Raw genomic sequence first — 13,402 nt, forward strand, 5'->3', positions numbered from 1 at the left:
ATATAATGACATCATTATCACATGGCCAGCTGATTGGTTCTTTTCTGTATCAGCAGCCAGTGAGCTCACTGCTCAACATTCAAATACTTGGCTAGTGTTTGCCGTAGCTGTTGCAGCGCTCTTCAGAAACCCTTCACCATCCCCAGATCCACCTGTATAGATCTGCTACGGGGTGTTTCATGTATGCTATGGGGTGTATTCATATATGTTATATGTGCAGCAGCAGCAGTATTTTCTTCCATGCTCACAGCAGCATGTCTGTGCATGGATGTATTGGCAGTAGCAAGTCTCGGTACTTGCTCTGCCACAGCAGCAGCGTAGCAGCAGTGTAGCAGATCTATTCTGCCAAGACCAAACACATTAACATTGTCAAGTACATTACCATGCCAAACCCTCTGAGAGTTATGACAGAAATACATTAATTAACCTGAGATTAGCCCTGCAAAATTTTGCGGGTGTAATAACAATCAAGCTATTTTACAGTGTAACATCTTGTAGCACCATAAATCAGTCAAACAGGCTCAAAAGAGTAGAATATCATCAGCACAATATCAGCATCAGTGCAAACAGCAAACTGTTACATCAACTTCATCATAAAGGAAAGCTTGTTTCTCTATTTATGTCAAAACAAATCAGAATCAGAATCAGAAAGAGCTTTATTGCCAAGTGTGTTTACACACATAAGGGATTTGTCTTGGTGTCAGGAGCTTCCATGTACAGAAAGTACAGACATAGGTTAATTTAAGGTAATAAAACACCAATACTTTCTTATTATTTCTTCTTATTCTTATTAGACTAGACAATAAATTATAAATAACAATATAGTAATAAAATATAGAGAAAAAGAAAATGTCAACAGACAGAATTGTGAATGTGCATATGTGCTATTTACAGATGAAAACATTTGATAAGTTAAGTTTGATAAGTTATTTACAGATGTAAAGACCTGAGATGTGTTATGTGTTGTTCAGGTGGGATATGGCCTGGGGGGGAACTGTTCTTGTGTCAGGCTGTTTTGGTGCTCAGTGCTCTGTTGCGCCGGCCAGAGGACAACAGTTCAAAGAGGAAGTGTGCTGGGTGTGAGGGGTCCAGAGTGATTTTACCAGCCCTTTTTCTCACTCTGGAGGTGTAAAGATCTTGAAGGATTGGCAGGGGAGCACCAATAATCAATAAATGAAAGTCTTCATTTCAAAAAGCACAAATGGCTTGACTTTACACACTCTTGATGTGTTTATTGTTGTGACTAAACTACTGCTGTTCCATTTGACCGGGTTTGGGCAATTTAATCACTTAATCATCAATAAAAGGAAGGTCATCGGTCTCTTCTGGGGGTCTTCCATTCTCTTATCTGTGAGGAAACAGAAAAATAAATAAATACAATAAAATAAAAAGTGCAAAAGGGAAAATCAAACAGTCTGAACTAATCAAATAACACTGATGCAGCATTATTATAATAATAATGGTGTTTAATAAATTACTCAATGAAGTCATAGTAACAAACATTAAATGATAAGCGTTATGAACACAGAGTAAGAGCTCCTGCTATAACTAAACTATTTGTTTGAAGAATTAAGCTTTTGGTTAATCACTAAATTTACTTTAACAATAACTGTGATGTGCAGAAAACTAGAGTGACATATATTTGTGTGTGTATGTGTGTATATATATATATATATATATATATATATTTCTGTGATGACAACTCTTGGAGGGATTGGCATGGTAATGTACATGACAATGTTAATGTATTTGGTCTTGGCGGAATAAATTTATATTAATCATAAATATGAATATATATATATATATACATATATACATGTATACATGTGTATTTATACATTTAAATATACACAGTACACATAAATATATTATGTAAACACAAAGTTTTATTTTGGATGTGATTAATCACTATTACTCAATTTGACAGCACTAAAATATAGACTTTACTACAGACATAAAGCAGAATATATAGTTCTGCTTGTCGATCTAGTTGTTACTATGTGTCTTAAACAAAACTCAGATTTGATGTCACGACCTGTTTGAAAACAGTCATTATTTCATACTCAAAAGCACTCACTTGATGGTAACTTGCAAACAGACGGAATGATAAAAACACCTGTGTGCTCTTATCATAAGGTCCAGAAAGTCAGTTAATCAGATCAGATCTTACTAGATAGAGAAAGTGTTTTTAGTTTGTGCTGACAGAGCTATGAAATCTTACAAGACCAACCAGTCACATTATCAAATTACAAACCTTCTCCTTGTGCTGTTCTTTAATTGCACAGTGTGCAGTTATGTTTATGGTATATGATCCTGCAAATGTTTCATGCTGTATTTTTAATTATACAATAATTTTACTATTTATCTTTCTTTAATAATATTTATTATTAGTTTAACGTCTACGTTTCTTTTTAGGTTAGCTTCGAGTAATGCATGACTTCTCCATTTCAGAGTATGTTCAGAATGACACACGGTTTGCTCTTCCGTTTTAAAAAGCACAAGGTCAGTGCTGTCTTTAATACTTCAGTGTTTCTTTTGTAATGCTGTTTAGAGATTAAAAAAGTTTATTGATTTGTAATGCTGTTAAAAATTGAATATCTTCAACACCACCATTAGGATGAAGGCACATCATACTCCTACAAACACAAAGTTTTTGAGATCAAACTCTATCATAACATCTGCAGACACTGAGTTAAGTTTGCGTTTTCTACACACACACAAAGACACAGCTCTCAGTACATCCGTTTCTGCCCTTCGTCTGTTATTGTCTTAATGGTAATCAGGCTTTTAGTTTTTTCCATATTATATGAACTGTTTGTGTGATACTTACCCGAACGTCTTTCTAGTTCAGAGATCTTGCGGCGATAGTGAATCACAAGAGCAACTGAAACTACAGCCACAGCCACCAGCAGAAGATCAACAACACCAATCCCTGCTACAGCAGCTGCAGACAGACCTGAACCTGAAACAGCTAAAGAGAGACAGTCATTAGTGTCAATGTGTGTCTGATCTCTAACAAACACTAGAAACATCAGCACTATATAACCTGAGTAAAGCTCTGATACCGTAATGATAAAGAGAGACAGTCACAGACTGTATATGTATAGACTACATTTGTATGTGTGTGTGTGTTACAGTATGTATCTGTAAGGATATATATTATATAATGTGAAATGCAAGTGGACTACTGTAATATGAAGAGTTACAGTAAGTATACAGTATTACAGTACTGTGCACATTGCTGAAGTTGCAATGTGACCTATGACCTTGACCATAGTAAAGTAATGATTGAGAACATGGTACACAACAGTGGACCTTATTTAATCAGAAACGTGCTCATGTCCTTGGCCTCTTCTGTCTCTTCTACTGTTTTGCCTCCCTACTAGAGGTGTAATAATACACTTATGTCACGATTTGATTCAAAGCACGATAGTGAACTCATAATACGACACTATCACAATATTTTAAACCAAAGCAAAGAAGAGTTTTTTTTTTAAAAATTGATATTATTACTTCTAAGAGATTTGGTAAAAAATTAACAGTTAAAATGTATCAATGATTAAAATGCTAATTGTGGTATGGACTTGGGGTGAATTGACTTGCACAGCGCAATGGTGACACCAGAATAAAAATAGTTACGATTCTGAAGCTGAAAATACAGAATTATGCTTGCAATCTGACACTGACTACATATAAATATGACCTTTTTTTACTGGTAAAATCAGACATTTGGCATTATCAGGAGTATACACACTAAGCATACTTACACATGCACACACATTTTGTTGTAGATATCTGAAATAAATGAAGGGTAACAAAATGCTTAGTGCAAGTCTACTCTTTATAACACGTTTTCAGGTTTCACTGTAATCATAATTGTATAAAACTGATACCTCAGCTTAAATGCACTGGTAAACTTTGACTAAATTTTAAATTATAATGTTTTTATAATGTCTAAATATAAATCCAAAAGTAAAAACCTGATAAAAAAGCATATTAGTCAGTAGAATTATCCATTAAGTGGTCCTCTGCTGCCATCTAGTGATTATAATTGAAATTTCAGGGAATAATTATAATGTTTTTATAATGTCTAAATATAAATCCAAAAGTAAAAACCTGATAAAAAAAGCATATTAGTCAGTAGAATTATCCATTAAGTGGTCCTCTGCTGCCATCTAGTGATTATAATTGAAATTTCAGGGAATTTACCATAGAAATACAGTGTTTTTAACCTTTATAACTGTTATAACGGCAACTTTTGCAAAAAATGCATTAGCACCCCCCACTGGCTGATTTCTTTCAAATTTCTCACAGACATTTAGGCCTCCGTTAACTCCGTCTAATACAGTAGGTGCTCAAACTTCATAAAGCACGATCCCCAAACCCACTATAGGATAAGTGGTTTGGAAGATGGATTGATGATATCTTGCAGTATTGTTCACCAAACCTCTCTGAGAGACTAGAACAGTTTAAGATACAAATTTTATGTTTAACTATTCATATGAAGTGTAGATTTGTGAATTTTTTTTTTTCATTTAACTTTACTGTTCTCTGTTTTACATTGACAGACTTGATTTACTCACCAGTGACAATGACAGTGAATCTCCTCTTTATGTTGTGTCTCCTGCGGCTGATCTTCTGTTCATAAAGTCCAGAGTCAGTGGTGCAGGTGTTTGTGATGGACAGAGATCCAGTCAGATTGTCCAGCTTCAGTTTGTCTCGGAATCTCCCATCAGGACCATCATATATATAAAATCGTTGGGCTGCTTTATAGAGTTCAGCTATGACAATGTCTCCAAACATCCACAGTATCTGATCATCGTTCTGTATTTTAGTAAAATGAATCTGCAGAGTAAGAGAATCTCCCTCCTTAACTAACACTGACTTTACTGCATCTGTCACAACAAACACATGATGAACAGTGAGTGAGGAACAGCTAGTCAGGCATAAATTATATACACACAGAAAGATTTTTTACATTTCACTTCACAAATCTCACTGAGCCTTGTCTATTATTGTCTCTCAGTTGTTTAATTTTCATTAAATTAATTAAAAACATTTTTTTTCTAAGTTTAATTTCTACAGCACCACTTTACTGGTCACAAAGCCACATTTCAGATCTAACAGGACCTTTCCATCAACGGAATGACAAAGAGAAGAAGAGAAATGTGTTCATCAGATCAAATGATAGTGCAGGCGAACATGAGTTCACTATAAAACTGAACACAACAGTAAATAATGAACAGACAGAGAAATGAAGCATCTGTCATGCACTTTCAAACACTTCACAACACATGAAAAAATCATTAGAGTTGAATCCTGTAATGTATGTTATGAATGAGAAGCACATATACTAATATATGCCAGTATAAAGATCACCTATTACAGCTGCAGTGTCACTACATCATAAAATCATATAATCAATGTGACAACTGTCCTGTTAATAATAATAGTATTAATTTACAAATCAAAATGTTTCACTTCTTTAAAAGTGACTAAACTAATAGCACCACAAAGTTTCAAAGTTAGCCTTAAACAGTTAATCTAAACCAAAAACATGCCTGTTAGATCCTGTACCCACTAAATTACTGAAAGACTTGTTTCATTTCTGCCATATGTACATTAACTGACAGTCACGAAGTGACCATCAGTAACAGCAGCTCAGAGACTAAATACAGATTCACTGTTACTGTCTATGGTGAGTAGATTATATGCTACCAACCGCTCTTTACTGTGGGAATTATTCTTAATTCTGCCAAATAAAACAGGATTTTAATGTTTTCAACATCTTTGGCATTTCTCTATGACACTGTAATTCCATTTTAAATATGAATTCATATAACTAAAGCCTACACTCTAAAAATTGGTGGGTTAAATATAACCCAGCGCTGGGTCAAAACAACCCAATAGCTTTAAATATGTCCGTAAGAAGTGTCAAACAATTTGACCCTGTCAAACCTGTCATACTGTTATGATTTTTAATACCGTTTGTGAAACCGGGCTGTAGTGTTCAAGATCTCTCAATTTTGCTCTCAGATAAGTGTAAAAACACTTCTAACAGTTGAATGTTAAAGTTCAGTGTGTTTTGGCGAAACCTGCATTGTTTAACAGTCTAAAAGAAAACTGAAGCCTTCAGGTAACCAGTATGAGAAAAAAAGCTGCTCAAGCTGATTTGAGCAAGTAAGAGTTGAGTTGAGAAAGAAAATGTGTAAAATAAAAAAGAAACAGAGCAGTCCATAAAAGAAGTAGTTTGTTAAATATTGAGTCAAATCACCTTTATACCTCGTGCAAACCATTAAAAAACAGAACTGAAATTAAACACGCTTCTGTCTAGCAGAGTTGTCACTGCTGTCTTGTATAAGAAAACAGACACAAAGATTGCTTCAGTTTTTGCAGGATAGCATCACTAAAACAATCCAAATAATCTGAATGGGTAACACTGACGTGAAGGACCCCCGAAATGTTAAGCATTCATCATAATTTTGTTTTTGAACTTATGATGCTGAAGATTATCATGTTAGACATGACATCAGGCATCTCAAACTGAATCTTTATAGTCCAGCAGGGCATTAACCGTGGTAAACTCTTTCATTATCTCCTGGGCATTTGTCTCTTTGTCTATCTGTCTTTGTGTTCTCTTTCAGGAAGTCAAACAGGAGGATGAGACGGTGTATGCACGTGTCATACGAAACGTTGATCAAACTGCTCATTAATGATGTTGTGATTGCAGTCAGTTGACATGCATGCTAGAAAGACAGCTATAATGACAAAGCTGTAAAACATGCAAAAGTGCTGCGTTTACATGATGTTCCAGAGCACTGCTTTTTTTGAGATGCATGCAAATAGGGTAACTGACTGTAACTCTGAAAATCTATATTACTTTTCTTTTTTTGTTTGGTGCAATTGAGGTTTTTTGTTCCAAGTGATTTTTGATCGATTTGATTGTGATCCTTAACATCCGTTTCAGTTATACTAGAGATCAAACATAAGCATTCGATAAAAAAAAAAAAAAGCTGATCTTGTGTGAGTTCTCAATAGTAATAGACATATCATACATGAACTCATATTGTACAGCAAATCAAAGCTGATTTTAAAATCCACTTCATTTGTTCCAGCTGCTTATTCTCTCAATTCTCTCTCAAAAGTCATTATTTAGCTGATGGCCATTCTGAGGGACAAATTTAAACAGAAAACGAATCTATAAATAAAATCTACAGAATGACAGTGGCCATTTAAAGGGGTCATATGATGCTGCTAAAAAGAACATTATTTTGTGTATTTGGTGTAATGAAATGTGTTTATGCGGTTTAAGGTTAAAAAACACATTATTTTCCACATACTGTACATTATTGTTTCTCATCTATGCCCCGCCTTTCTGAAACGCATTGATTTTTACAAAGCTCATCGTTCTGAAAAGCGAGGTGTGCTGTGATTGGCCAGCTATCCAGTGCGTTGTGATTGGCCGAATACCTCAATCGTGTGACGGAAATGTTACGACCCTTACATACTGTGATGCCTTGTCCCGGCCGGAGCGACGAGACAAACATTAAAACCCATTATAAATGAGGCATTCGTTGCATCCAGTGGGGAAATAATTATGGATTATAATGACTTATACTGTCTTTTTACGCGTTGCGTTGCATTGTGCCGCGTAAACATAAAACCATGTCTGCATTTGTGATCGGAGATAAAGTTGATGTATTTCCTCAGTGACCAGCACAGATCAGCTCCAGGCATGATGAAGCGGATATCGTCCTCTTTTGGAAGACCAAACAAAGTAGTTTCGCAACGAAACACAGCACCTTCACGACTTGACGGCGGCGGCAACAACAATACTACAGCGAGAATAAAAGTTATGCCTTCTTTCTTTGCGTGAACATTTGGGCGGCATTATGCAAATCTTCCCACAGAGCGACATAGATATGTGGGGGCGTGTTAGAACGAGCCGTTTTAGGTAGGCGTGGCTGACTCTTAACTTTTAGAAAGAATATCTCTTTGGATTTGAGACTTTAGTCTTTGCAACTTTACAGATCTTCTTTATGCACCAAGAGCTTGTAACACTCCAAAGAGAAAGGAAACATTGAAATCGCATCATATGACCCCTTTAATTTTAGTACATATTCACAGTAAACAGATGCTATTGTTATCTTTTTACAGTATTTTGAATAGAATCATACCGCAGAAGGCCTCATTTAATATCTGTAAAGAAATGTGCTTTTCTTTGTTTTGGCAGACAGCATGTGCATGAAGATGTGTCTATACTGGACGTCTGTGGTCAGTGTAAGCTAGTGTCTGCATGTTTTGAGGTGCGAACAGTGTGTGTTTCGGTGAATAGCATGGACATCCACAATTTGCATTCCTCTTTATGCGAAACTGTTTTACTGCAAAATAAAGTACATAATTTATGAATGCTGATGCTTGACAAAAAGAGTTGTGAAATAACGCAAAATATCATATAGTATGTGTACATGAAAAATAAAATCGCGGATTGCTATCAGTGGTTGATTTGCATGCTAATGCAGTGATCCTGCAGATAAGAATGTTAGTTTCAGCAGAAGTTACTTCCGGCTCCAGCAACACTTAGAAGTCGTTTCTGAGAAGTTTCCACTATTCTTGATATCACACATATCTGTTTTGTGAAGAACGTGTCATGTTCGTCTGTCAACATCGAGGACAAACAAGGTGAATAATTTTTAGAATAAATGCATTGCAATGAAAAGTTTAAGTTGAAATTGATCATTTTAGTTTCATCCATTTTTGGTATAAAAAATTCTATAAATGCTAAAAAACTGCTATAGCAATAAAAAATTATTTTCATTAGTATATACGTATGTATATATATATAGATAGATAGATAGATACAAATATTAGAAAGGTCGGTAACACTTTACAATAACAGTACATGAATTATCATGTACTAATAGCTGAATTAATAATTACTTGACTATGAACTAATGATGAGTTAAGATATGTATTAATCAAGAACTAATGAAGAACTAACTTAACTAAGACATGAGTCATATGAACTACTGCATGAATAACACTACCTTAATTACATGTTAGTTCCTGCATGTTAGTTAATTAACACTTTGGGGTAAACTAAATCAAACACGCTCTAGAAGCAAGATGAAAATTAAAATAGCACAATGTAAAATTGTTTATAAATTTGCCACCTGCAGTTGCCACAAACATCAGTGATTTGTACACTGTGAAAATTGTACCTGCTTAACGTTATAGTAGGACGGCAGCAGTGGAATCACTCAAAACAGAATGAGATGAAATTGTTTTTAATTATGAATGCATCATTGTGTGTTGGATGAGTTAGGTTAAACGTAAATATTGCAAGAAATCCACTGTCGTTCACTGATGTTTGTGACAACTGCAGGTGGCAAATTTATAAACAATTTTACATTGTGCTATTTTCATTTTCATCTTGCTTCTAGAGCGTGTTTGATTTAGTTTACCCCAAAGTGTTAATTAATACATTAATATATATATATATATATATATATATATATATATATATACTAATGAAAATAATTTTGTATTGCTTATAGCAGTTTTTTAGTATTTATAGCAGTTTTTTATACCAAACATGTACTGTTATTGTAAAGTGTTACCGAAAGGTCTACAGAAGAAAAAAAGTGTTTTTCCTAATGCTGGCATGAAGTGGAAACCTAATTATCCCTTTATTTTGTTCATAAACTGTGGCAGATATAATTCTTAATAAAGTAAAAAAAAAATCATTTTAAAATAATTCATCAAAATTATCCATGTAATGACTTTATTAGTAAATTAAAAAAAAGGGTATTAACCAATATGTTTTTTTTAATTTATTTATTATTTTTTCTTGTAAAGAGGAGTGAGAGGCAATTTTGCACATATTTTTCAGTTTTACTAAATAATTTTGGACCCAAGTTTTATTGTTTATTTATAGTTTGTTACGATAACTGATACAACGGTCTTGTTTATGGACTGTGATACTGGTTTACTGGAGATAGATGATATAATCAAAATTATTATTTAATTTGCTAAATACCATATGCACAAAGCAAAATACATGTCAGCTGTACCAAATGGTAGACTGTTTTCCACTGATTTAAAGCTCTTATATGATTCTTTAATCTCAATACAGAACTATCGTAAAGCTGTTGAGACATCTTTGCTGCTGAAAAAGAATGCACTGGATGTTCTTCTTTCTTTTTCTTATATAAGATGAAAAGGCTTGGCTTTCATTGTTTGATTGGTTTCTGTTGGTTTATAACTTTGTATTCCCCTGTTGTTAGCAAAAATATATAGTAATATATAGTATAATATTACTATATAATAATAGTAAAAAAAAAAATAAAAAAAATACTATGTTCGACTGGCGCTCTCTACTGTTCACACATTAGAATGGTCCTCTACAAGACTCGCTCTACTTCTAGCTATAAATAGAACTTACAGTAGAGCAGCAAATCAATGACACACAATGGATCTTCCACATTGGAAACTTTATGAAAATGAATAAAATGCTGATTATTCACAGACACTCTTGTTGTGTACTGTTGGTGTTTTTTAAAGAACTCAGGTCTAAGGATGGTTTTATCTGCAGTGCAGATTCGTTCATAAATACGTTTATAGATAAATAAGTTAACTTAATAAAGACTATCTTAGCTAAGGATACATTTGTAGGTTTGATTTCAAATGACTGTAGGTAAAGATTCATTTCATCTAGTGCTGCTCCAAACGATTCAGTGCGTCAGAGCAGAATGATTCATTCAGACTGAATCGCGAGTCACTTTCAACCGCTCTGCTTATCCGTTTGCTCGACTCATTGAAAAGAGCCGACTCAAAAGAGTGATTCATTCACTAATCGCTGGTTCTGATTCTAAACACCGGAAGTGCCGCTGCGAGATGCCGATGCCGCATTGTTTTCGCCAGCCCCTGATAACCGAGATGAGAATTTATTTCGCTTAAATCAGCTAAAGCTAATAAATCATCCAAAATCCCTCTCCAAACACGTTCAGATTCCCCTGACATTTTGCGTCGCTTCCGTCTTCATACTCTTGAAGTACTTTTCTCACTGTCCAATAACAGTGCGTGTTACATTTACAAGCGCGAGAGGGGTTGGCTCTATAAAATCTAGGCGAAAGTTGACTGGTTGCTCCCACGTGTGTACTGTTCAATGGCATTTTTTTTTTAACTTGATTGACAAATGGATAAATAAAAGCAATGGGCAAACAGAGAAAGAAAAGCGATTGCCAAATGCATTTTTAAAAAGCGATTTAAAATGTGCATTTAAATAGATTTATTCATGTAATTTTTATTGTTTTATTAATCCACGTTTTAAAACATGAATTAAATAAACAGTTTAAATGTGTCTATACATTAAAAAAATATTTTTTAAATAATTGTTTTATTAAACTACATTTAAAAACACGAATTAAGTAAACATCTTTAAATATGTCTATTAATTTGTCCATTTAAAAAGTTATTTATTTCTATACATTTTTATGTTTGAATTATTAAATCAATAAATTGATTCTTCATTTTATTTTTAAGTGGCACTCTCGGTCCCCCATACGGGTCCACTGGACCCGGGGCTAATAAAAGAGTGGAAATTTTAGGTCCTGTGTACCTTTCCTCTGTCCTCCTATTGGCTTGGACGGCTATTAATATGTGTATGTGTGTATGTGTGTGTGTGTTTATGTGTGTACGTGTGTGTGTGTGTGTGTGTATGTGTGCATGTGTGTGAGAGAGAGAGAGAGAATGTAAGAGTGTGAGTTTTGTGTTTCTGCCCCCTGCCATTCCCGCACAAGGCTGTAGCACTTTAATTCATAAATGTGATCTAACAAAGGTAAAGGGCAAATTTTGACCATGCATGCTGTTTATATTGCTTGTAATTGGGATGAAGTAAACATCTGTTGAGTATTTTTATATGTAATTTTTAATTTTGTTGAATTAAAGACCCCAAACTGTAGTGGGTCCACCAGACCCACGAACACTGGCTGAGTAACAAAAAATATGAACACCACACAAGAGTTAACTGCTCAGGACAAACAAGGGACTCATGAACAACCAGCACAAAACACAGTCATTGATCTTCAAGGTAACAACACAGTATCAAGAGAATGTCAAATTTTGAACTGGTTAATTTGTGTAAAAAGCTATTATTTTGTCTTGTGGACAATATGTTATCATCTGTTATGTAAAGTAGCTTATTCAAGTGAGTGCTATAAAAAAAGCATGCAATATGCGTATTTAAAAACAAAAAGGTTCTGCAAGGTGTATGCAAACTTAAACATGCTATACAGTATACTCAGCTATACATAAAACAAGGAAGTGTGCACTATGCTGATAAAATATTTTCGAGATGAGCTTAACTGATCAGCAAAGCAGAGCAAAACTATTAGATAATAACATCATAATATAAAATGAAACATTAAAAGTTTTAATTCCATCATTTTTCATGTCCCTGGATTTAACATTTTAAAACTGCGGATTTTTCATGAATATTTCTGTGTATGAATTATCAGTGGTTTAAGTGCTTTGACTTCAGACTTTAGCACAATTGTGAGAGAGAAGAGAATCTGGGAAGCCGCTGGACATTCATTTGGTTTTATTTGTTTTGCATCAGGCTCAAAACGATAAATACAAATAATTCAAGCTGAAGCGAGAAATAAAATAAACCAGAACACAATCAGAAATCAATTAAATAAGCTCATACAACTGTAATAAATCATCACCAGTACCAGATTGATTATATTTACATTAATCAGAGAAACAGATGAGCAGATTCACCTCAGATACTAAAATAATATAGACAGATATAATGTCAGTGCAATTACAAATTGCATAAAAATAAGGCACAGTTCCTAATATAAGCAAATAGAAAGGAAAAATAATATAAAAGTTAACAAACGTGCCTTGCAGTAAAAGCGTCACAGCAAACTTTTCACAGAGATTAACAATCAACTGGACAGATCTTGAATTAAACACAAACTCGCATGTTTCCAGACATTTCTAGTACTGAAGAAAGTGTCACACGACACTCTTAAGATTAAACATGCTTATGTTATATGAAAAACACACCTCAAAGAGAAATACAGTCTCATAAAATACATGGCTAATGATGAACGAATATAATAGAAAGTAGTTTATCCAGTACGCATTAATATGGAATGATTAATATTTATGAAAAGTGAAATGTCAATTCAATTGACCTGCACACATATGATTTTAAATGAGGAGAAATATGACATTTATTGTGAATAATGACAATGTTATAGAATGTTATGAGTAACGGTTCGTAATGAAGCTGCTGGAAGTGTCCTCTAGCTTTCTATTTCTCCAGGAATCTGAAAAAAAAAGATATTACACACTATATATATATATATATATATATATATATATATATATA

The 13,402-nt window shown here is 34.0% G+C and overlaps 2 long non-coding RNA genes across 2 annotated transcripts in view; one reads left to right on the forward strand and one right to left on the reverse strand.

The window, feature by feature from the left end:
* The first annotated feature begins 8,601 nt into the window (after nucleotides 1-8,601).
* Nucleotides 8,602-13,402, forward strand: part of LOC107574769 (uncharacterized) — a 5,513-nt gene continuing 712 nt past the window's right edge. The window contains exons 1-2 of the long non-coding RNA XR_001607728.1: nucleotides 8,602-8,682; nucleotides 11,950-12,091. This is a non-coding gene — a long non-coding RNA (uncharacterized lncRNA). The remainder of the gene's footprint in view (nucleotides 8,683-11,949; nucleotides 12,092-13,402) is intronic.
* Nucleotides 12,353-13,402, reverse strand: part of LOC107574768 (uncharacterized) — a 3,744-nt gene continuing 2,694 nt past the window's right edge. Inside the window, exon 4 of the long non-coding RNA XR_001607727.1 lies at nucleotides 12,353-13,340. This is a non-coding gene — a long non-coding RNA (uncharacterized lncRNA). The remainder of the gene's footprint in view (nucleotides 13,341-13,402) is intronic.

Source organism: Sinocyclocheilus grahami, unplaced genomic scaffold (genome assembly GCF_001515645.1).
Source record: "Sinocyclocheilus grahami isolate Dianchi unplaced genomic scaffold, SAMN03320097.WGS_v1.1 scaffold2332.1, whole genome shotgun sequence".
In the NCBI taxonomy this organism is placed as follows: Eukaryota; Metazoa; Chordata; class Actinopteri; order Cypriniformes; family Cyprinidae; genus Sinocyclocheilus; species Sinocyclocheilus grahami.